This window comes from Equus asinus, chromosome 7, assembly GCF_041296235.1.
Source record: "Equus asinus isolate D_3611 breed Donkey chromosome 7, EquAss-T2T_v2, whole genome shotgun sequence".
Classification (NCBI taxonomy): Eukaryota; Metazoa; Chordata; class Mammalia; order Perissodactyla; family Equidae; genus Equus; species Equus asinus.
Window position 1 is genome coordinate 55,361,644 of NC_091796.1, and position 24,800 is coordinate 55,386,443.

General features: G+C 50.5%; 1 long non-coding RNA gene across 1 annotated transcript; it reads right to left on the reverse strand.

The window, feature by feature from the left end:
* LOC139045675 (uncharacterized) lies at positions 1 to 23,621 on the reverse strand. Its single transcript, XR_011504532.1, has 3 exons — positions 17,768 to 23,621; positions 6,483 to 16,739; positions 1 to 6,366 (listed from the first exon to the last, which is right to left on the reverse strand). It is a non-coding gene; the product is annotated as an uncharacterized lncRNA (long non-coding RNA).
* Between the last annotated feature and the right edge of the window lie 1,179 nt (positions 23,622 to 24,800).

Genomic DNA, 24,800 nt, shown 5'->3' on the forward strand with positions numbered 1-24,800 from the left:
CCTGTGGATTTGTTGAGTGAGTTTTATTGGTCTTAATTTAGTTGGGAGGGGGGCTGAGATGAAAGATTTTGTCGAGAGCTTTCCTTTCGCCTGTCCACAGCAGGAGCTTTCTGAAGGGAAAGGGCACGAGATGGAGGATGGGGATGAAGGTCGCTGCCAGAGCCGCCCTTGTGACGTGTGCATCCCAGACACTTCCCAGCCTTGGGCCTCAGCAGAGAGTCGAGGAGGCAGCCCCAGCCTGTGTGGAGAGAAGGAGACTCAGCAGACTGTTCTAGAAGACCCTGAGGCTCTGTCCTTCCACCCACCACCACAGCGAGCAGGTTCAGGCCCCTTGCAAGGCCCACTCGCTCTCAGGCCTGCCCTGAGCCTCTCCAGCTCTCCCCATGCACAGATGTCTGTGGGGAGCCCTGCCCGGCCAGATGCTCCTCAGGACAGCACTGGCTGCTCTGCCTGACTTGGTTTCCCCGACTGGCTTGGGGGATCTGGGGCTCCTCTCCTCTAGTCAGCCCTGACTGTTAAGTTAGGTAAGAGACAGGATCAAGCGAGCAGACAGGCTAGTGCAGCCGCCCCCTGCCCAGAGTACCTGCCCTGGGTGCCTGAGCCCAGGCCAGCCCAGTCACTGCTTTCCCTATCTGTCCCCTAGTCAAGCCTCTCTTAAAGCAGGAGACCCACACCAAGTGCAAAGCTGTGCATTTTCCTTGGTTGCTTTTTTTTTTTTTTTTTGATCAAAAATTGCCCTACCACGGTTTCTGTCATCCTCACCCAGCAGGCCCATTTTGGGCTGTCCCTTATTCCACACAAACCAGTCTGTACCACAGGCCCTGCCTCGCTGACGTGGGAGCAGGGGACATTGGAGTTCCTTCCCCTCCTCCTTGTTGTTAACACTCCGTCCTGTCCTCTTCATTCCACCAACAGCAAATAAGACTGCTTGCTGCCCCTGCAGCTGGATTCTTTCTCTCCCTCTGAGACATTTCCGTGCCCATCTGCCAGCCCTCGCCTTCCACCAGCGCTGGCTGCCCCCGTAACTCAGATCCTGAAGCCACCTCACCCCCTTGCAATCTGCAAGTGGGGAGGGGGAGGCTGGAGAACAAAGCCACTTTGAGCTAGGTGGTTTCGTTACCTGCTAATTGTGTTATTTGTCCAATGATGGAAGAAGTCCTTCAAAGAAAGGGGTTTGTGAGGGAGCATCCCAGGGGCTCACCCCTCCCAGGGGCAGGCAGTCCATCTCCCCAGGGTTTGCAGGGCCATTTGGTTAAGGACAGCACTAGCCAGGTCACAGCAGGCCCAGGTAGGAGAGTGCTGAGGGCCAGGGACAGGAGGAAACATCAAGACTATAAATCTGGAGTAACATGTCGTCAACACCAACTTAAACAAAAGGTCGCTTCAGGTAGTGCAACTGCAAGGCAGAACTGAGGTAAAAAGCTATAAAAGAATGAGATGATAGGTGAAGGCAATGGTCATCTTACTGCCAAAGGAACCCAGTGCAGAATGCTCAGAGCCCTCACCCCATAAAGGACCATTCGGACTTCTAAGTAGAAAGACTGCAAACACAGAGCTGGCTGAACCGTGAAGATGCCTGGCAAGAATGGTGCCTGCCCATGTGCCATCTCCCACTGTCATCTTGCTACTCAAAGTGTGATCCGAGGACCAGCAGCATCGCCATCACCTGGTGGCTTGTTACAAATGGAGAATCTGCATCTTAACCAGATCCTGTGGAGATTTACGCATTAAAATCTGAGAGGCACTGTTCCTCCATAGACGCATAGGAAAGAAAATTTTTGTCTAAAAAAGGATACAACTCATCATGTATAGAGTTGTCTAAAATAGAAAAAGGTGCAGAGACACTGTAGATGGTTTTTAATACCAAAAAGGTAGTGCCAATCTCTCTCTGAAAGGGAGTTTTGACATCTGCTTACCTCGCTGCCTCATCTAACATCTGGTTGTATGTGGCCAGAAAGATTTAAATTGGGCTAAGCTACAGTTAACCTATTGTAGGTCTCAAATGCGGAGCTGGCTCACAGGGCATGGCCTCAACCAGCGTTGACCAAGATTGCTGCTCAGATGAGGCCTGTATCCCAGGTTCCTGGGCCAGGGGGAGAGGGCTGCAGAGGGTGCTGGAGCGGGAGTCCCCTCTACCGTAGCTGGGGAGCAGTACAGTTGTGACCTTGGGGACATCAAGGATGAACAGACTTCCAGTTTCCTTGGACTGGTGTTCTTTGAGGTCCACCTAGCATTTTCTAAATGCATCTTAGACTGGGTTCTGTGGGTGACAACAGGGCCCCCAAGGGCCTGCCCCTGAGGAGTTTCCAGAGGTTGGAGAGAGAGCCCTGGGGGCAGGTGGAAGGCAGCCTGAGTGGGCGCAGTGATAACTGTTCTCCAGAGGGAGCCCCGGCAGAAGCTCGAAGAGAAGTTCTGACTTCAGATGGCCCTGCACTGGACAAGGCCAAGGCAGCAGGTTGGAATTGCTGCTGGCACACAGAGGACCAGGCAGGCCAAGTTAGAGCAGCCCTATGAGTGAAGGCCGAGAGGACAGGCAGGATGAATCAGACTCCTTTCCAGGGCACCTGGACGGCTCGGTGAGAAGCCAGAGACATGAGCAGCACTAGGCAGAGAGCCCTCGGACACAGAGCCAGGGGGCAGAGCTGGGGAGGACTTGATTCACCACGCAGACAGCAGGCGCAGCGCCAAGCTAGGCACCTAAAGCACACGTTCTTAGTTAACCTTTAAACAAACTCTAAAATTAGGTCTCATGCTCCCATTTCATAGCTAAGGAAACAGAGACTCTGGAAGACTGCTCCCCCAGGTCACGCAGCTATGTAGTGGCAAAGGCAGCAGTCGTATCCAGGTCTGTCTGATCCCCAAGCCCGCCAGCTGTCCTGCCTCAAGCTTGGGTCAAAATAGAGAAGCTAAGAAAGCAAAAGGCCAGAGCCAGGCTGGCGTCAGATGTCCGGCTTGACCTGCTGCACTGATGGCCTCTCGGATTAGGAGGCACCTTCTCCCCACCCCATCCAGCAGCCGCCAGCCCTTTCTGTGCAGAGAGCGAAGGGATCTGGAGCCACTAAATTGTTGTCCTCTGGGCTCTGAGCAGCCTTCAGAGCTGACGTGAGACACACTTTTGGGCCCTGTAGAACACAGGCTTTCTGGAAAACTTGCTTCTGCAACAAAGCAGACGACCACAGTGCGGAGTAACAGGGTCTATGGGCTTGCCCATCAGCATTTGACCAATTAGTTTCTCATTGTGTATGTATGGGTTTTCCACTGTGTGTGATAATTAACACAAATTCTCTTTGCCCCACTCTCTGTGTGTTTCTTGGCTGCTGTTCCTCCTACCAGTGTGTGACTCAGAAATGCACACGTTTTTCTCTAAGGCTAAGTCAGGTATACCTCGGGCAGGCAGGCAGCCAGCGGGGAGGCCACATCGCACAGGGGAGTCCATAGGATGCTCTGGGATTATGAGCTGTTTGAGACTGTTCATGCCTCAGCCCCCAAATGTCACAGGCACAGGCCATCGTCAGCTGTAAAGAAAGGCCCTTTCATGATCATTAACTGCTACTCGAGACCATGGGTTCGGGACAGCAGGAACAGCATCCCCAAGCACCCGGCACAGTGCCTGGTACATGGAATACACCAAACAAATGTTGGTTGAGTTGAATGAACCATCACAAATTTAGGGGAGGAAGACATTTCCTCTACCCTCTCTGGGTTCGTCTGGCTGGAGAATGAATTAAATTCACATGAGACAGAATAGCAGGAGAAAATTAAACAAGGCTTTATGAAGACCATGGCCCGGGGCCTCTCTTCCTGAAGGAAGGAAGAAAGGGCACCAAAGAAGTGGGGTGCGCAGAGTGGTTATATACCCCCAAACAAGATGTTTCACATATGATTGAAATGTCCCTCCCACAATAGTCACAAGATTGCCCTGTTGGCACAGCACTTGATGGACACAGCAGGTAGTGGGTCTGCTATCTTGGTGGGCTTAGCAAGAGGCAAGTCTATTGTCTCGAGTTGGGTGGTCACAGATGAGCCCAGCAATCAGTTCCTAGCCTAAGGAAAGATGCTTAATCCTGAAGGAAATGCCAATGTTGGGAGGGGGAGGGAAGTTGCACCTTTACCTCAAGGACCTTTGTTCTGGCCATAGTATGCCGGGGTCCCGCCCCAGCGGAGTCCAGGTTCCTGAGGGATGGATGGCGTCGGCGCAATGAGGGGAAAACAAAGGGGACGTGAGACTTGGGTTGGTGTTAGCAAGTCCGACTTTACTGTGCACAAGTGTCGTTTATATATTTTTCAGGATTAGTACAGAAATAGTTCTACAAATATTCTCAGAGAGATAAGGAAGTAAAAAAATCGAGCACAAGAATATTTATTAGCATTCCATTCTATATAGCATAAGGTTAATGGTAGTCTTCTCCGCAATTAACTAGTGTTTGCTGTCTCTAAGCTAAAGGAGATAGGTACCTAGGCATCTGTTGTAATTCATGGTAAAGTTAAATCAAAGAGAGAAGGTCCAGGCCTCCGGACAGGACAGCAGTCCCTCTGGTTACATCCTGGTGGAGCCATCCCTGCCTCCCTCAATCATTTATGCCATTAGTGTAGATGGTTAATGGGAACAAAAGGCAACTCCAGGGTATCTTATCCCCAGGGCTATCTGCATTCTCAGCGGGCAGTTAAACATCTTTACTTTTTCGCGCCCTTTAGGGGGTGGAAGCATTCCTTTGTCTTTTAGATTGTGGAGCTAACAGTCCCTTAAGTACACTGCCGGAGAAAGTATCATTTTGTTAGTAAAGTAAAGGGCTGAAAAGCTAAGCTAAACTATATATCTTCAGGAATAAAAAACAGAAATAAGTATAAACATAACCTTGCTAGAAAGCATGCATATAATTCAGAAAATATCAGGGGTGTCGGCCGGCCATTCTTCGCCGAGGGGCATCCCTGCACCCCTCGGCCCTTCTACTCATCAATTGTTTATTATTTATTGCTTTTAGGAGAAAACCTCTATAAGATTTTAACAGAAAGCAGAAGGTCAAGAATAATATGTAGATACTTCTTGATCATCCAATTAACCAGCAAACTAGACGGACGATGCATATATATATTTAGACAAAGAACTGGAGGGAGAAGGAAACATTAACCAGACAGAGGCCATAAACCTAATTCGACATCTTATCTGGGCGGGATTCCTTTCTGATTGTCTCAAATGGGACTGTGTGCTCCTCCAATAATTAACTGAAAAATATCTTGACAGTTACCTGCAGGTGGTCACATTCTCTTACTATATCTAATTTTCCCGGAAGGTAGTGCCTCCCAAGCAGCCACCCAAAGGAGTGAAAACTGAAGGTTAAGAAAGGAAAAGGAATGAAGGGCAATTAGAAGCAGCACAGGTTTCAGAACTATGTGAGGGGCTGGCCAGTTATTCTTCACCAAGGGGCGACCCTGCACCCCTCGGCGTTAATCGGCTGGACCCTGTCAAACAGCCGATCAAATGATGTAGCCACAGCTCCCAGCAATAGTAAATGTTTTAAAGCAGATATACAATGCGTTCTCAATGGCCACAGTCAGGCCCTTTTGGAAAAAATAGCAAAGTCAGGCCAAATTAGGTTTACACCAAATGGCTTCCTCATGTACTCCAATATTTCCTATTGCTTGCCATTTCTATTGTCAATGTATTCATGGGAGAGGCTCAGGCAAGCTGAGCAACTCGCCAAAGGGCTGAAACCACCACCTAAATATCATATCCAGCTAAAGACAAAGGAGGATGTTGGGGGTGGGGGAGTCAGTTACAGGAGGTTACCAGACAAGCACAACAAACAAATGCAGATTTAAGTCCTTGCCTTCCCCATTGATTAAGCGTTTCTAGAGATGAGGTCAAAGAGACATATCTTGGGGTGGCCAATTCCAGGCCCCCACACAAATTAATCACCCCATTGGGCAAATTGTTTTGTTAGTGGTTCTGAATCAATTCTCTGCTCAGGTCACACCTAGGACTCACCCTATAGACCACACCGCCAGCTCCCATGCCCTCCAGCTACCAGGTAGGCTCTGCCAAGGAGAAATGGGCACAGGAGAATGAGGTACCACTATGTGCTCCACAGCCTTCTGCCCCCGCGCCCCCCTCCCCCCCCAACCCCAGGGTCTCACTGCCCCTTCTTGGCCCCTTACCTTGTCCACACCTCCATAAATAGTACCCTCACTGAACTCACTTCAACTGCCCCCATCACATGTGCCAACTCCACTTGGCACACCCAGTTGGCAGAGCAGGACATGGTGTCTCATCAAGCATGGGCAATTAGGACTGTCTGTATTCCAAAGCGGCCTTTGTCCCACAAAAGCATGAAGAATGGATGGGAAAGGTCAAGAAGATCACACGTCCTTTAAAAAAAAAAAAAGGCAGCTTGGCTACAATGAACCTGACCCTGAAGAAGCCCTCCTCAGGGCATTGGTGGTATCCGGCCCCCTTCCCCGCCAGCTGGACATTCCCTCGGAACCTCAGACTTCTTGGTGGTCCTCTTATGAGGGGCTTCTGAACAGGAGCTGATCGTAAAAGATGACCAAAAAGAAAACTCAATGGGTCCACTGGAGAGGCTGACGGCATCTTCTGCCAGAACCACGCACTATAAACTATTTTTAAAGATCCTGGCTGGAGAGAAAGGAAGCAGATCCCTTTGAGGCACATCTAGAAGTCCCTGGTGAAACCTACATACTGGTCTGTGAGATCCTAAGCCAGATACCATTTTTTTCCTAAGGCAGCTGCCTTCTCCCGCGAAACCAATTTTCATTTTTATTTGCAAAATAAAAACAAGATGCAAATGGAACAGATTACTTCCCCTCTCCTTCTCCATATGTATTGGAGAGACTGGCGTTTTCAAGGGAAGCCTGGGGGCAAGAGCTTTTTCTGGGAAGAGCATGCAGCCAGAGGCAGGAGGGTCTGGAACAGAAGGGACAACTTTTAGCAGCAGCCCTTAGGGAGCCCGGGGGCAGTGACCGTGGGAGAGGCAGGCAAAGAAGGGAAGGAAGGGACCCTGGAGCAGGCAAACTGTGACCTCAAGCCAGCCACTGAACGGTGTTCGCCTGCTAAGGGGATCTTAATACCTCCCATCAGAGGGGTTCCAGAGGGTCAAATGAGATGGTACAGTAATGCCTGTAGGTGCTTGATAAATGGAAACTATTATTATTATTACCTCCCACTGAACTTAGGAAAAAATGAAAATAAAAAATCCTACTTTATAGAGGAAGCTACTGGAGCACAGATGTGGCATCTAGGACCAAACGGGGAAGATAGAGTAACTCATTGGATTCCCAGGGTCTAGGGGACCCATGGTCACTGTGGAGTGTACAGGCTACAGCTGTGCCCTGCCCGGGGCCCCACTTGAGGTGGTGCTGGGAGGCGGGCTGGAATTCAGCCCTAGGTTCACTCACCGAGTCATACCCTTGGCATGAGCCTGGAGGAAGAGATGCCTTTCTGATTGTGCTGCTCCAGATGGAGGACATTCTCCCAGGCAGCTGGAGAAAGGTATGCCTGCTCATGATCCTTCAGAAGTGCTGGGTGGCGGGAGGGAGGGGGGCAGAGGGCAGAGTAGAGGGAATGCCTGGGACCCTTGCGAGTACAATGAGATGAGCCCCCTGTCCCACAGGTCAGCGGGCTACTGGAGCCTGGGGTGCAGCAGGAATGGGGGCAGACCCTTCAGAGGACTTGTAGTCCACAGTACCTACAGCCATGGGCCAAGAGGTGGTCCCCTAGAAGTCCAGAGATGAAACAGGCGCTGTGTAGGACAGCAAGGGCGGTGGGTGGGGAGCCGCAGGGCGGAGAGGCAGCAAGAACCACTTGCCAGGAGAGAAGAGGGTGCTAGAGAGGCCAAAGCAAGCAGGGGAGGAGGGAGCACAGGGAGGCAGCGGACCGGGCTCTCCAACCATCTTTACCTGGTGGAGGCTGGGCAAGAGGTCACCTCTTGGAAGGGGGTCAAGGTAAGGATTTTGGAGAGGCCCATTAACACCTGGGAGTCATATTTCACACTGACTTCCAGAACACTCTCCTAGCTTCTCTCCCTCTCCTCCCGAAGTTACTTTCCGGCAGGCTAAGCTGTTGGGGAAAGACGGGTCATGAGGGGCCTGAAGCCAGCATTTTATCCAGCTGAGCTTCACACAATGAGTGGGTGACATGGCAGGGCTGAGACACCTGGGGCTGGTGCCGGCCCCTCCCCCAGGGGATGCTACCGTTGCCATAGTCCTTACATTTCCGAGAAGGGCCTCCTTTTCAATGAAGCCCTGAGTGGAACCGGAATTGCGCTGGTCTCTAGAGCTCCAGGCTCCACCCACCAGCCCAGCTCTAGTGGGGCTCAGAGCTTGGGGGCGGGGGCGGGGGCTGGGGAGGAGGCTGGGAAGGGCTGAGGATGGAACCCTAGACGTGAAGGAATTTGCAGAGTCAGGAGACAGGAAAGAGATGACAAGGCAGTGTCTCTCCCGGGGCCCAGTGTCCTGCTTCCATGTCCTGCTCCCAGGGCGGGTCTTGGGTTCCAGCACAGCCCCCTGATACCCGTGCCGTCCCCTCGTCCCCTCACCCGCCAGCCGCAGGAGTCAGGCTCATTCTTGTCTCCACTGCTGGGCTCTCTAGACGCGCGGCTGCGGCTCCGGGGACCCAGAAGACGGGAGGGGCGGCAGATGGACTCGGACGCCTGGCTGCTGCCCTTGACCCAAATGACCTCCAAGGGCCGACTCCAGGAATTCGGTGGGGAGATTATGAGGCCCCTGTGGCCTTGAGGCTTCCTCCCTGGTGACTGAAGGTCAGTGACAGCCACAAAGTGGGAATCCCATGTACCCGGCGAACCCACCTGGGCAGCTGTCCTGGCAGGTGGCCCTTGGAGAATCTCCTCAGGGCAGCGCCCTGCCCGGCAGAGCCGCCCCTTGGCTCCTCTGCCTCCAGCCTCCTCCCTTCCAGAGGTTTCCCGTGCACGGGGTGAGGAAGCATAGGGGAGCTGGGCCGGGCTACCCGGCCTTATTGCCAGGGTCTCCTCCGAGCCTGGGCCCCACTCGGGGGCACAGTGCTCTGATTCTGACGACCGGCCTAGGGAGGGGGGCCCGGCCCTCGTGCTCGCCCTGCAGACCCGGGCAGTCCCGCGGAGAGAGACGCCGCCCCGCCGTGGGCACTGCAGGACTCCGGCCCATCACCCATCGCCCCACCCACAGGTGGGGTCAGCTCGCCTGGTCACGGCCGGCCGGGCTGCGTCCCCCGCCGCCCCCGCCGCCTCAGGACACGCCCACAGCGCGGGGATGCCAGTGCGGGAGTCTGCTCTGGCCGCCAGGAGAAGATTCCGCACACTGCGGGGCTTAACAGCGGGAATTACGTCCTCATACTTCTGGGGGCTGGAAGTCCAAGACCAAGGCGCCGGCAGGGTTGGTTTCCCCTGAGGGCTGTCCTGCTGCCTCTTCACGCGGGCTCTCTCTGCTCTGTGTGTGTCTGGTTGGGTGTCCAAATTTCCTCTTCTAAGGACGCCAGTCAGATTGGATGAGGGCCCACCCACGTGCCCTCCTCTAACCTCAACTACCTCCTTAGAGGCTGTCTCCAAATACAGTCACATTCTGCTGTGCTGGGGGTTAGGGCTTCAACGTGTGAATTCTGGGATCAGGGTTCAGCCCTTGACATTCAGAGTGTACATTCCTTGCACCAAGTCAAGGCCCGTCACAAGTGCAGTTCGGGTTCTACTGACATGTGGAGTCAAAACGCAAACAAACCCTTGGGATGAGACACTTCCTGTCCCTCTACTTAGCGGGTTGCTGGCTCCCTGCTGGACTCCCTGGGTCCTAGGGTGTTCTGTGTTCGCTCTACCCCAGCCCACCTCCAGCCCCCAATCCTCTGCTGCCAGAAGAGTGTTGCTTTGCTCTCTCCTCCCAGGACACTCCTTTGCTTCCTGGTCTGTGCAACGTGGTCACTTTTCTCACTGGCTCGTCTCCCTCTTGCCTTTGTCACAAGTTCTCCGGGCTGTCCCACTCCCTGCACGGTCAGCCATGGCCTGTGGCTCCTCCCTACTGTCTGACTCCGTTCTCTCTGTGCCTCTGCTTCACATCCTGCTCTCCTGCCCCATCCCTCTTTCCTTCCACAAAGCCCCCTTTGGTCCTTGGCTGCCACCCATCCTGCTGGTCCCACTAAGGGCACCCTCTCCCGGCCACACTGTCCCTGCCTCCTTTCCAGGCCTCCTTGGGATGTTAGCATTCCCACTTCACACCCACTGAACATAGATAACCGCTCTAAGCACACAGAACATCCCACAGTTTCAGTTTAACAGAAACCCCTTGGGCCTCCAGTTTGGGAAGACTCTACAATTCCCAGTCAGCTTTTGAGCTTGGGTATTTTCTGTAGCCATCTGGTCATTTAAGCCCTTAACGTCTCATTTTTGGGAGACACATTTTGCTTTGTAGGTTTCCCAGAGCTCGTGTGCCACAGCAATTTGGCCTCACCAAGCAATCCAAAAAGGTGTGCTAACTCAATCATCCCAGAAAAGATGGAGCAAGCTTTTTTTTCCATAATGCCTAAAATGATTCTCAGGAAGTGTCTCCCACAGCACTAAATCAAAAAACAATTTCCAGCTGCTGAATAGGAACTAGGAGGAATCAAGACACAGAGGTGGGGAAGGAGGAGAAATTGATATATATTAGACAGATATATATAAAATATATTATATGTAATATTATAATATAAATATGTTATATAATATATATGTATTCCCAAATTAAAACAGTTCTTCTCTTGATTCCTGTTAAGACAAGATCTGGACTTTTGTTGTTGCCAGTAGAAGTTTCCAGAGACCAGTTACTATTAAGGACCAAATATTTTGTTGGAAAACTAAAGAGGTATTGACAAGCATTTGTCAAAGTGTGGTCCTCGTAGGACCAGATGCATCAGAATCACCGGGGGTGCCTTTTAGAAATGAAAAGCCCTGGGAATTCTAGAATCTCTGAAGGTGAGATCTAGGAATCCACATTTGCCACACGTTCCCAGGTGATTCTTCTACATTTAGAAGTTTGAGAGTCATGGCCGTGAGAGTGTTGAGGGGCTGCAATAAGCCATAGGTGGAAGGCAGTCAAAGGTTCGGACGCCAGGAGGGCTTCTCAACCTTTAGCGTGCATATGAGCTTGTTCAAGTGCAGACGCTGAGTCAGTAGGTCTAGGGGGGCACTGAGACCCTAGGGAGCCAGTGCTGCTGGTCCACAAGCCACATTTTTAGTGGTAAGGGGCTGGAGGGCACGTTTCCCTTCCGTTATCAGGGGTGGGAGTGTGTACATGATATTACTGTAGTGATAAATAGCATAGCACTTTCACATGGTTTGTCTCCCCTATGAAATACAATGAGGATATTGTTTTAACAATGATTCTAAGCCTTATATAAACAATCACTGCCCTCCCAAGCAGTCACTCGGGAGGCAACACACAAGAGCAGTTCAAAGAAAGGCTCTGATGTCAGAGTTCTGAGTTCTTCTCATAGCAGGTGCACTTTGCCCCTCACTAGCCAAGTGAGCTTGGGCCAGCTATGAAACCCTCCCGAACTTCAGACCTTAGCTGTAAATGGGGTTGACTCCGGGTCCTTTGTCTCGGGAGGTTGTGAGGGTCACACGAGATAATGAATATAAAGTATGCACGCTATGCCTGACACAGCACACACTCAGGACGTGTCAGCTGTTAGCTCTAGTCCACGGCCTAAAGTATGCAGGGCATTCGTCTTCTGGGTCTGGCATCGAGAGCCAGTTCACACACAGGATAAGGAATCTGTCTCATTAAGACGCACCTTCACCCCAGGTTTGACACGAAACACTATCACTTGGAGCCATCCCCTGCTCAGTCACTACTGGCACCAAATGACTTCTGACATTTTTGAAGAATGAAATCCAGCCTTGTCTTAGTCTACTTGGGCTGCTATGACAAAAATACCGCAGACTGAGTGGCTTAAACAATGAACATTTATTTCTCACAGTTGGGGAGGCTGGGAAGTCCAAGATCAAGGCGCCAGCAGATCTGTGACAGGTGAGGGCCAAGTGTATTAATTTCCTGTGGCTGCTGTAACAAAGTACCACAAACCGAGTGACTCAAACAACATAAATTTATTCTCTCATAGTTCTGGAGATTAGAAGTCCACAGTCAAGGTTAGTTCCTACTGGAGGCTCTGAGAGCGAACTTATTCCACATTTCACTCCAAGCTTCTGGTGGTTGCTGGCAATTCTTGGTGTTCCTTGGCTTGTAGATGGACCACTCTAGTCTCTGCTCTGTCTTCACATAGCATTCTCCCTGCGTCTCTGTGTCTTCACATGGACATCTTCTCCCTGTGTGTATCTGTGTGCCCAAATTTCCTTCATCTTATAAGGACACCAATCATGTGATTAGGGCCCACCCTAATCCAATATGATCTCATCTTAACCTGATCACATCTACAAAGATCCTATTTCCAAATAAGGTCACATTCACAGATACTTGCAATTAGGACTTAAACACATCTGTTTATTGGAGGGTTGGGGGAGTGCCAATTCAACCCTAGACTGGTTTGTTTGGGGGTTTTTTTGTCAATGGAACATGAGTAGAAGTGATGTGTGTCATCTCCCAGGCCAAAGCTTTTAAAAACCAGGTGTAGCTTCTATACTCTCCTTTTTCCTATTGAAGGATTTCTGGACATGCAGCCCCAAAATATGCTGCTTTGGTATGTTGATTATTTTGAGCTGAAGGCACTTGAAAATAGCAAACGCAGGGAGAGGCTGTCTCTGAACTCCTCTTATCTGCCTAAAGACAGATCCTCTAAAAGGAACTCAATTGTCATTAACCAGGCTGCCCCGCACCCCCCCCCCACCCCCCCACCCCGGCCCCAGGAGTTTCATCAACCAGGGAAGATTGACCCTAACACAGAAGACTAGAAACCAACTCTACACCCAGACAAACTGTCCCAAACTGTCACACTTCACATCTATTCTTTTCCTAAAATTCATTAACTCTCTCCTAAGTTGCCTGCATCTCCCCTCCCCTTCCCCTAATAATATATAAGCTCTCAATTCTCACCATATTTTTTTTTTTGGTATTCACTTTTTTTCCTGTAATTCCCCATGTACATAATATTAAAAATTAATAAATTTGTATACTTTTTCTCCTGTTAATCGGCCTGTCAGTTTATTTCATAGACTGAGCTATTGAAGCCAGGGGTGGTTGAAGGAAAGTCTTTCTTTCCTCCCCTACACTCTCCACTGGATAAATGCAGAGGACTCTGAAGACATAGGAGGCGGCAGAGCCACAAGATGGAAGGAGCCTGGGCCTTTCATTCACCATGTGGAGAGAAACAACCAGCTGATCAGGAACTCGCACTTTGCACTCTTAGATCAGTGAGAAATAAGCTTTAAATGTGTTAAGCCCTTGAGATTTGGGGGTTTGTTTCTCACAGTGCTAACGCTGCCTTATCTTCTACAGAAATCTTGACTTGAAATGCCTTGAAGACATTCAGAGGAGACGTCATATAGACTTTTGTATATGTGGGTCCAGAGCTCCAAAAAAAGGTTGGGCTGGAGACATGAATTTATAAAGTATCTGTGCAGAGGTGGTAGCTAAAGCTATGAGAATACATGGCACTGCCACAGGAGAAGGTATGAAGGGAAAGGGGAGAAGTCTTAGGACCAAGTCTGGTGAGACAATAATACTTAATAACAGGATGGAATAGAATGAGTCTGCAAAGAAGAGAAAGAGAAAGTGATGATACAGGCAGTGGGACAACTGGGAGAGTGTGGAGTCATGGATGCCAAGGAGCTAGAGACTGACAGCCCTGAGAGGCCATGTGAGATGAGGCCTGAAAAGTTTCAACTGGATTTAAAGACAGGGACGCCATGGAGGACCTTAATGAACACTGTTTTAGAAAGAGCCCGAAGTCAGGTTGGAGGGCTGAGGAATGTGTAGGAGGAGAGGAAATGAGGTCAGCAAGCAGAGAAATTATTTTGAGTTGTTTAGTGGTGAAGGGGAGGAAGGAGCTGGGGCAGAAGCTCGAAGCTGAGAACCAAAACCTTCTAACCCCCGCACTCAGCCTGGACATAGAGAAGTGAAACCACACCTTACTGCCCACAGTAGCACGCGCTTCTCTCCCACTGTCTATATTAGCATTTCTTTTCTCTTTTGGGACTGTCCTCCCAAGCAAATAGTGCAATTGTTTACTACAGAAACTTCCCCAAAGACCCATCAACTCTTCAATGAAAAACATCTACAGTTTGTACCTGAAGATTCTTTGAATCTCTCACTTTGCTATCTCTGCCAATCCTGGACTGTGGTATCATGATTGTTACTCCATCCTCAATCCCCACACTGAAAGACCCACCTCTAACCAAACCTCCAGTTCTGGGTGAACTCTGACCTTGTCTTCCCCCCTCTGAATACCAAGCTTTGCTGTTCTCCCCACCACCTGCTGCGATGAGCCCCAACGCGCTCGGCTTTGTCTCCTCAATAGGGGTGCTGGGAATATGTGGGGAGCCAGCTTATGACAACGCGGATCAAGAAAGAAGTCAAGTTTGGCATTTTTTGGTTTTGCTTTGCTGTAGTTGATAAATGGGAAAGACTTGAGGGTACTCAAAGCCAGTTGAGAGGGAAAGGTCAAATAAGCAGAAGAGAGATGTGGTCAGGTTCCTGAGAAGGCAGGAGGAGCTGGAATCAAAATAAGCATCAGTAGAAGGATTCACGATAAATTGGAGAGGAAGTACTCCTCAATTGTAAAGAGAAGGGACAGGAGTGCCAACACGAGCAGGTTCATACGTATGAGACTGGGAAGGAGAAGGAGTTCTCATCTGACAGCATCTATTTTCTCTTTAAGAGGCGAAGCCCATCTAAATGGGAGAGAAAAGGGGAAAGGGCTTGAAGAGAGAGAAAAGTGTTTGGAATAGTTGTGGAGATTGGCAAAGTGAACCGGCCTGAGAAATTATCATTTCCATAAATACTGAGAGCCGTTTGAGATTGGTGCTCAGGAACATCTAGAGAATGCAATCTGCCCTGTTCTGTGACTTCCTGAATGAAGGAATGAGCACTTCTGGGGTGACTGCATGCTCCACACTCACTTGGGTATGTAAGTGCTAATAGATTTTAAAGTCACTTTACCGCTAGGTCACATTCCCTTTACTTGGACTCCTGAAGTCTCTTGATGCAGAAAGCCAACCACTATGGAAAGCCATCCTGGACGATACTAAGGATAGCAGTAACATTTATGGCTTATTATGTGCTGGGTCCTGAGCTAGGCACCATACGTACATATATGGTCTATATGTTATACATACACAGACATACGTACATACATATATGGTGAATATATACACACGCACACACATATCATGCACATATATATAACTTTTTCCCATGCAATTATTTCCACAAACCTATGAGGGGTTTAAACTACCTTTCCCATTTTAAAGACAGGAGAACGGGGACTCAGCGGGTTCCTTACCTCCAGCCCAGAGCCATGAGCCCAGGCTGTGCCCACCCCAGGAGAGTTGTGGACCTGCCTGACCCGAGTGAACTAGGAAAGACCATGGAGGAAACGGAGGTAAGGAATTCTTGATAAAGAATCACCTTTGCCACACAATGAAAACAAATTCCATGCCTTAGGACAGGGTGGAATTTACTGTCTGGTGCTCCCGCTGGGGGCAAAGTTGATCAAAGGCAACCCGAGAGTCCCCAGGGGCGTCCCACACCTGACGACAAGCCACAGTCCTCCCCTCTCTGCCACTTCCCCTTCTCCCCACCCACTTCCCCCATCCCCTTGGGTATCTACAGTCTCTGAAGCATCTTTTAGGTGCCCTCCCCCCATCAAGGGCCACTGCTTCCCCACCCACTGGCCCCAAGGTGCCATCCCCAGTGTGCCAAAGGGCCAGAGCAGCGCTGTGTGCTCAAAGAAGTGAGAGGAAAATCAAAAAAGTGAGAGGAAAAACGCCTCTCTCCCTCTCAGTTTCACCTTTGATCCCACACCTCACGGCCCCCAAGGGCCTCTTGAAAACCTTCTTTGACTTATGCCTGGAGCAGCCCTCTCACCCCCGGCCTTAAAACCATGAGTCCCTGGGGCAGGTGTGTGAGTGTGAGTGTGTAAGAGAGCAAGCGTGTGAGTGTGTGAGAGAGTGTGTGAACAAGTGTGTGTGTGTATGTGTAAGTGTGTGTAGGGTACGGGAGGGCAATAGAGAATGGAAACTTAGCAATATTGTGCCTTCTCCTCATCATCTCCTTTACCTCATCAACTGTGCAAACAGGCTGCCTGCAGACCTCAGGCTCCACCAGATTGTTCTGGCCCCACAGGACTGGTCCGATTCCAACTTACCTCAAGCCAGGGCCTCTGCTGTTGAAACAATACTTATTTGTCAAGCTTTTGACCTAAAACTGGGTGGGGCTTCTTGGAGCTATTCCAGGAATATGACCCCCGTCCTCTAGGGGTTGATGAGACAGACCTGAGGCCCATGGTGACCTCAGGGCGTCCCCATCCAATGGGAGCTGGAGCAAGCTGGTAGTGCGGAATGCGTAGCCAGAACAGCTGGACTCAAAAGGCAGAAAGGAAAATGCAGGGTGGGGGTGTCCTCACAGCCTCTGTTCGAGAACTTGGTCAGGAAGGGGAATTTGTTCTGTTTTGTTTGGAGATTTGATGGGGACAGGGACATCCATACCCCAAGGCCAAGGTCACGAAGTCCACCTCTTCCAGGGGATCAAAGGAAGGCGGGAGGGTTTTAAAGAAACTGCATATCTCTGGTCGGTTGCTTTTCAGATGTCTAAAAACAAAAGTTTTGGTAAGAATAAAGGGCTGAGAGACACAAAAGGACAAATATATGCTTTCAACTACATAAGGTGCCTAGAATAGGCAGATCCGGGGGCCGGAGAGAGGAAGGAATGGGGAGTTATTGTCCAATGGGTGCAGAGTTTTCATTTGGGATGATGAAAAAGTTCCAGAAATAGATAGTGGTGATGGTTGTACAACATTGTGAGTGCACTTAATGCCACTGAATTGTACACTTAAAAATGGTTAAAGTGGTAAATTGCATGTTAGATGTATTTTACCACAATTAAATAAACAAAGAAAGGGCTGAGGGGGCAAGAGAAGCTGTGTGGGAGAACAAAAGGTCCAGGCAGGGTGGGGCCTGGACTGCGGAGGAGAACATTCCAGCCGGGGACTCCAGAGTGCAGCGTGCTGTGGTGCTGATATTTCAGAGCTCTTCAGCCTGCTGTTAATAGCTCGCTCCCAGTGTGTTCACTTGAAGTGATTTGGAAAATAGGACTTAATTGCTCCCCAGCTGGCACCTACCGCTAAGGCAACCTCAGTACCAGCCAGTCTTTCTGCTGAATGCGCCATCCCTCCCTCGCCTCTTGGTTGCTGCCTGGTGACTGCGGGACCCACACAGTCAGCCGCGGCTCCATTCCTTACCTCCTCTTTTCCGGGAGGCAGCCAAAGAGATAGTGCTCTCCCTCACTGATGCCATGAGAACCATAAAACATGGGCCCTGCAGGACCCAAGGAGCTCAGGGCACGGGGTCTTTCAAAAGGTCCTTCTGCTCTGCTTGTCAGACCTTTTCTTCTTCTCTGTACCTGTCACCTATTGACACAATAGTGCTGCAGATCAAACCACCCCAAATCATAGTGCTGTAAACTAACAGACATTTATTATTTCTCATGAGCCTTGGGGTTGGCTGGGCAGTTCTGCTGACCTAAGCCGAGCTCAGCTGATCTCGACCAGCCTTACTTATGTGTCTGCAGTCATTTGAGAGTGGACTGGTCTAGGATGGCCTCAGCTGGGAGGACTTACCCTGCTCTATGTGGTCGGTCTCTCATCCTCAGCAGGCTAGTCCAGGCTTCTTCTCATGACGGAAGCTGTCAAAACGTGCACCAGACATAGTTAAACAGGCAAGGAAAACTTTACTCAAGACTATTGCAATAGAGGTCAAGACTTGTAATAGGGGACAGAGAGTGAACTCAACTCTGAATACAACAGAGGGAACTGGAAATTTATAGCCAATGGGCAGGATGAGGAAGTCAGTGGATGGAAAAATACCAAGAGGAACTTGGTTAGGTATCAAGGGTTGGGGGGATTCTTGCTAAACTGGCTTGGCAGGATTCTTGCTGAGCAGCCAAGGACAAGGCCTAGTCAAGAAGAGGGCTCAGAGGAGAAGTCCAAGAAAGCAAGGAAGGAGATGCGTACAAGGCTTCTTAAGGCCTTAGCTCAAAATTGGCAGTGTCACTTCCACCACATTTATTAGCCAAAACAAGATACAAGGCTGACCTAGATCCAAACAATGGGGAAATGGCTCCATCACATTGCAAATGCCACGGGCCCAGGAAGGGCAGAACACTGGGGCCATCTTTGTAACTGATCCTTACTCTCTTCTTGAGAAGACCCTCTTCCACTCACCAAGACCCTATGGCAGAATGTAAAGACCCCCACCCTCTCTGTGTCCTGACTTAGCTGGTAAACTGGCTGAGCATGGAATGCTTAACTGCACTGGAAGGTGCCAGAATTGGAACGCAGGCAACCTAGGGACTCATGTACCGATGAGGTTCTCAAGGCCAAAAGAAGGCAAAGAAAATAAGATGGGAACCCAATGAACACAATGTGTAAGTCAGAGACTTGGTCTTAGAAAAACCAAAAGTCTGGTCGTCAGAAGTAAGTGGGGCATCACACCAGGACTAGAACAGGAATTTTGTAGAAAATGTAGTCATAATACTAATAATGGCCACCATTCCTCGGGCATCCAACATGTGCTAGGCATTGTGCTAAATGCTATACATTTCATCATGCTTTGTCTTTAAAACAGGCCAGGTATTATAACTCCCATTTTTATTGTTAAAGAAATTAAGACTCAGGAGTCCAAGACCACAGACCTGGTCAGGGTAGAGAATTTAAAATCCATTCAGGTCAACACTCACTGAACACCTTGTATGTGCAGGCTCTGTGCAAGGCATGGAGAAAATGAAGATATAACAGACATGGACCCTGCCTTTAAAGAGCTTACGATGCAGAGGGGAGGGCAGACCAGTAGAAAGGTCATTTCTATGCTGAGGGACAACTGCGTGTATAAACAGGACACAGGAAGGGCGCTCAATCAGGTCTATCTCATGGCAAACTATTAGTACATGCCTCTCCCACTGCACCATACTGGCTCCTTGGAGGCTGTTTCTCATAGGGTTGCCTTTGGCTGCTAGTAATAGACACTATAAATATCAAAGGAGAACTTTATTATTTTCCCTCACTTACAGTAGTTGGAGGTGGGCAGCCCGTGGCTGGCATGGTGGCCCCACTGTCTTATCAGAGACCCCGGCTCCTTCTAGCTTCTGCTCCACTCTCCTAAGACCACAGCTTCCAACTTCGAGGTTGTCTCAGGTCTCAAGAGGGATGCTAGAACTCCAGCTAACATGTCCTCAATCTAGGCAAGAAGCAAGAGGAAGGCAGAAGATCTACCTATCTGAGCTCTTTTAAGGAACTGTCCCCGAAGTCTTAGCCATTGACTGCTGTTTACATTTCCTTGGCTGGAACCTAGTCAAAATAGCTGCATGGGCTACAAGGGAGGCTGGGAATGTATCTGTTAGCTGTATACACAGCCCCTCAAATAAAACTGATTTCTATTATTAAGTGTTATGGCTTGACTTGTGTCCCCCCCAAAAAAGATGTTGGAGTCCTCACCCCCAGTACCTTAGTATGTGACCTTATTTGGAGATAGGGTCCTTACAGAGATAATCAAGTTAAAATGAGGTCATTAGGGTGTGCCCTAATCCAATACGTCTGCTGTCTTTATAAAAATGGGGAATTTGGACACTGAGACGAATAAGAGGGGAGACCATGTGAAGAGACACAAGGAGCAGAGGCCTGGAACAGATCCCTCCCTCTCAACCCTCAGAAGGAATCAACTTGGCCGACACCTTGGTTTCAGACTTCCAGCCTCCAGAACTATGAGATGTTTGACGCACAGCCTGTGGTCCTTTGTTACGGCAGCCCTAGCAAACAAACACACTGAGGAGGAAGAAGAAACGTCTATTGGGTAAGCAATTAGCCATCTCTGTCCTGGGGTCCTGGAGATGTGCCTCAGAGCCCCAGTGCTCCACTTGGGGAGGTGGACGTGGTGAACTTGAGCATGCGGGTCATGATAGGGCCGCAGCTGGGATGGATGGGCGAAAGCTGCAGAGGTGGGAGCCACGCCCAGCACAGGCAGACTGCTTTCCTAGACCCTCCAACCATTGTTTCCGTTCCCCACACCCAGGAGTGAGGTTACAAACAGGTCTCCACCGTGAGACCAAGGCTGTGTCTGGGAACCTGAGACGGCAACTCACAGCGGTCCAGCTCTGGTCCACGTCCTCATGTCACGGGTGCATGAATCTGTTCTGTTAGAGCGCAAACTCCTCTAACAGCCGTGTTTGTTTTCTCCTTCCACCCAGGAGAGAGGGCTTTACTTAGAGTAGATATGATAAGTAGTTGACACATACACAAATATAATGTACGGGTTTGACTCAGCTGTACCTTCAAGACCCCCAGTGAGAAGAGGACAGGTGCTGGGAGCTGAAAGCTTAAAGCGGTGCAGCCTGGCCTGGTAGTGGTGACCCCTCCCCCCTCCCCTGTCTGACTTCACCACAAATGGAGGCCCCAGACCCTTTATTCCCCAGAGCACAGCCAACACCAGGCTGTCATGCATAACACACTTTACTGAAGGCCTGAGGATCAATTGGCTGGAAAACCTTAAACCTGACCACCAGGGCTCTGGAAGGGTGTTGACCACGCCCCTCCAGGTGCTGGGGGTCCCTTATTCCCACCCCCAATTTTCCCACGACCCAGGTTTAGAACTCCCACCCCATCTCTTCCCCTCAACCCTAGGCAGAGGTGACTCCGGAAGGCAGCCTTTGAGAGAAGTACATGAACTACTTAAAACCTGAGTCTGACACAAGGGCCACATACTGCATGATGCTGTTCGTATGAAGCCTCCCCAACAGGCACATATACAGACAGAAGGTGGATTGCCTAGGTCAGCTGAAGCGGGGGAGGGAGGAATGACAATGAGTATGGGGTTTCTTTTCGGGGTGATGAAAATGCTCTAAAATTAGGTAGTGGTGATTGCAGAATTTTGTGAATATACTTTGTGAATATACTCAAAACCACCAAACTGTACACTTTAAATGGGTGCACTTTAAAGCATGTGAATTATATTTCAATAAAGCTGTTATTTTTTATTTTTATCTTTAGTTTTTTTTTTTTGAGGAAGATTAGCCCTGAGCTAACTTCTGCCTCCAATCCTCCTTTTTTTGCTGAGGAAGACTCGCCCTGAGCTAACATCCGTGCCCATCTTCCTCTACTTTATATGTGGGACGCCTCCCACAGCATGGCTTGATAAGCGGTGCCATGTCTGCACCTGGGATCCGAACCGGCAAACCCTGGGCCGCCAAAGTGGAACGTGCGAACTTACCTGCTGCACCACCGGGTCGGCCTCAAAGCCGTTATCTTTTAAAGAATCTGGGTCTGTGTGTCCTCTTGCAGGCTCAGGGCTGCCCTGAGAGCAGGGAGTCTGGATTTGCTTCGGGTATACAACCACATAGAAAGCCACCAGAGCTGCTGCTGCCAGGACAGGGGCGATTCTGCCTCAAGGACAGCCTCCAGCTTCCCTTGCAGGATGCCGAAGCTGCCAACAGCCTCACTTATTTGAAGAGCTGGGCCTCACCTCCAGGAGGTTGGCTCTGCTGGAGAAAACCGAGACATCTGTAACAAAGACTAGCCCCCAGCGGCCATTCGTTATGGATGTGATGAATGAAGGGATGAGGAGACAAATGAGGGAATGATGGAAGTCACCGGGCAGGGTGGTGAGAGAGCCCTGGACAGAACCTCGGGCTCTATCTCTGACTTAGAGGCCTTCTCACCAAACAGCTCCCCTTAATGTCCATTTGTCATGCCAATCCTCTGGCCTGGGAATCGTGGCTAGAATAAGTCCCCGTATTTCCAAGGGCTCCACGGCTCTCCCTGAGTCTCACTCAGAGTGACGGTGTGAAGACAAATGGGCACGAGGGCCTTGCCTGGGCCAGCTCCGTGCGCCTTCTCTCACAGCGAGCAGGAAATTAATGACTCAAATGTTCCTTCTGGCTCAGGCAATTGTTTAAATGGGATTCCACCCTCAGCAGCCAAGGGAGGGGAGCCAGGTGGGTGGAGTGGGGTGCGGTACCTTCAGACCCCTCCCCTGTTGATCCTGGATGTAACTGGACGAAGGTTTTTTCACATGAGGCTGTTTGTTTTACTAAGGGCAAGCTGCTGCCGATCAGGCCACCGAAAATCAGCTCACAGCAGGAGCAAAGACTCCCTCATTTCACTGGGGAGCACGGGATGGCTGCCGTCTCTGAATTGCTTCCAGAACAGAGAGAGCCTTGTGTAAGCTTCAGAATGGGCTCGGCCTTGCCCGTGGTTTGCTGCCCAGTTCAGAGGGCCTGGGAGCTGCCCTGCAGGTGGCCTGCATGCGGCCCAGGCAAGGGTGGCCAATGCGGGGCTTGGCTCTTCTGCTTTGTTCTGACCCAGTGATCTGGGGGCTGTGCGGTAGGCGGGCAATGCCCATAGACAACCCATAACATGAGGAGGGGCCAGGGTGGACTGGCTGTGAAAACGGCTTTAGAATCTTGGCTTACTAGTGGTGAGTTGGGGAGGTTTCCTGTCCCGTCAGGGCCTCAGAGGCCTCATCTCTAAGGCATTCAGGGTTGTGAAGAGTAGATGACATAATGTGTGGGAGCCACCTGCACCCTGTCTGGAGCATCACAGGCACCTGCAAATGTTATTTCCCATCCCAGCCTTCAAATCACACCCTGGGCTGGCCCAGCCTGCCTCCCAGCGTCCAGCCCCACCAAGAGGGAAGTTACCTTCTCTGTGGCTTCTCTGCAAATGAGCCCAACAGGATTCCTCCACCAGAGGCCCCTTGTGAGGACTAGGTGAGAAGCTGCATGAAGCAACACTTCACTGCATGGCCCCCAGTGGGCCTCAGAGCTGGGCCATGCGGCTGGCAGGGGTTCCTCAGGCACCTGTCATGTGCGCACGGCCTTGAGATTAACCACCAGGTCCATTTCCAGTTTGCACATCTTTCGCGCACCAGACTGAGAGCATCGCACAGGCACAGGGCTAGTTTGTTACCTGGTTGACACCACCTCCTCACAGAAGCATTGGTGAGGGGGTGGCACATTCCACCTGTGGGGATCCTTGACTTCACCTGTGTCCCCCACAGTGGTTCTCTCTCAGTTGTTCTTAACCTGGAATCCACAGCCCCCAGAGATCCAAGAGACGGACTTCAGGGAGAATAAATTCCCCCCAATTACATGCTAAATTGTGTGTGTGTGTGTGATACCGTACATTTTGGAAGAGAAATTCCTTACTTTTTATCAGATGCTCAGAAGAGTCTGTATTTCCCTTCTTGGCTTTATTTTCTTAAAAGCACTTAGCTCTCGGGGCTGGCCCCGTGGCCGAGTGGTTAAGTTCGCGCGCTCCGCTGCAGGCGGCCCAGTGTTTCGTTGGTTCGAATCCTGGGCGCGGACATGGCACTGCTCATCAGACCACGCTGAGGCAGCGTCCCACATGCCACAACTAGAAGAACCCACAACGAAGAATGCACAACTATGTACTGGGGGGCTTTGGGGAGAAAAAGGAAAAAATAAAATCTTTAAAAAAAAAAAAACACTTAGCTCTCTCTCTCTGAAATTCTATTATCTACTTGTCTATTATCTGTTTCTATCACTAGAAAGTAAGCTTCAGGGGAGCTTGTCTTGTTCATCGTTATCTCCACAGAGCCCAAAACACAGCCTGGCACACAGGGGCTCTCAGTATCTTTTGAATGAATGAATGAATGAGTAAATGAGATACTTTGACCCAAAGGTACAGATCCTGCCCTGTAATGCGGGTCCAGGCAAGCCCTGGACAGTCAGCCAGGGCCCTCCTCCAGGGCATCTCTGGGGCTGAGGGGCAGCTGCAGCAGGGACTGGTTCTCCTGGGGCAAGAGCTCAGGTTGGATCCACCTGAGAAGAACAGAACTCGAGAGCCTCTCCTATATCATCCATTACCGTGTGACAAATCCTCCCCAAACTTAGTGGCTTAAAACACTTACCGTGTCTCATGGTTTCGTGGTCAGGAGTTCATGCAGGCACTGCACAGCTGGGTGATCCTTTTGCCCTGCGTGACCCTGACTGAGGTCACTTGACAGCATTCAGCTGGTAGATGGGCCATTGCAGAAGGTCCAGAACAGCTTCCCTCACTGTCCGGTGGCCTGGTGGCAAGCAGGCTGGGCTTGGTGGCGAGTGTCTACTGGAGCACCTGTAGCAGGTCCCTCCAGCACGGCAGCCTCAGGTAGTCGGACTTCTACACAGCAGCTCAGGGCTCCCAGAGGCTGTTCCAGAAGACCAAGGCAGCCGCTGCAAGGCTGCTTTTGACGTGGAAGTCGTGTAGCCTTGCTTCTACCACATTCCATTGGCAATAAGCAAGTCACAGAGCCAGCCCAGATTCAAGAGAAAGGGACAGGACCTACACTGGGGCATGAATACCATTGGGGTAGTGGTGGGGGCATCTCTGGAAAGAGCCACCACCGCCTCCCTCGGGGCTGGGCTGAGGGACAGAGCCTGCAGCCAGGGATGCTGGGTGGTGGCAGGAGAAGCCCAAGAGCCTCATACCTCTGACTTGCTTTCCCCAGAACAAGCAGCAAAGGACACTGACCCCAAAAGAGTCCCCACCACTTGAACCTCCAGCTGATTCCATATTCTCTTCCAATTCTTTGTCCACGGCAACTGCTCAAGAAAGATACCATGTTCCAAGCATCACTAACCATATATCGTATTCTTACACG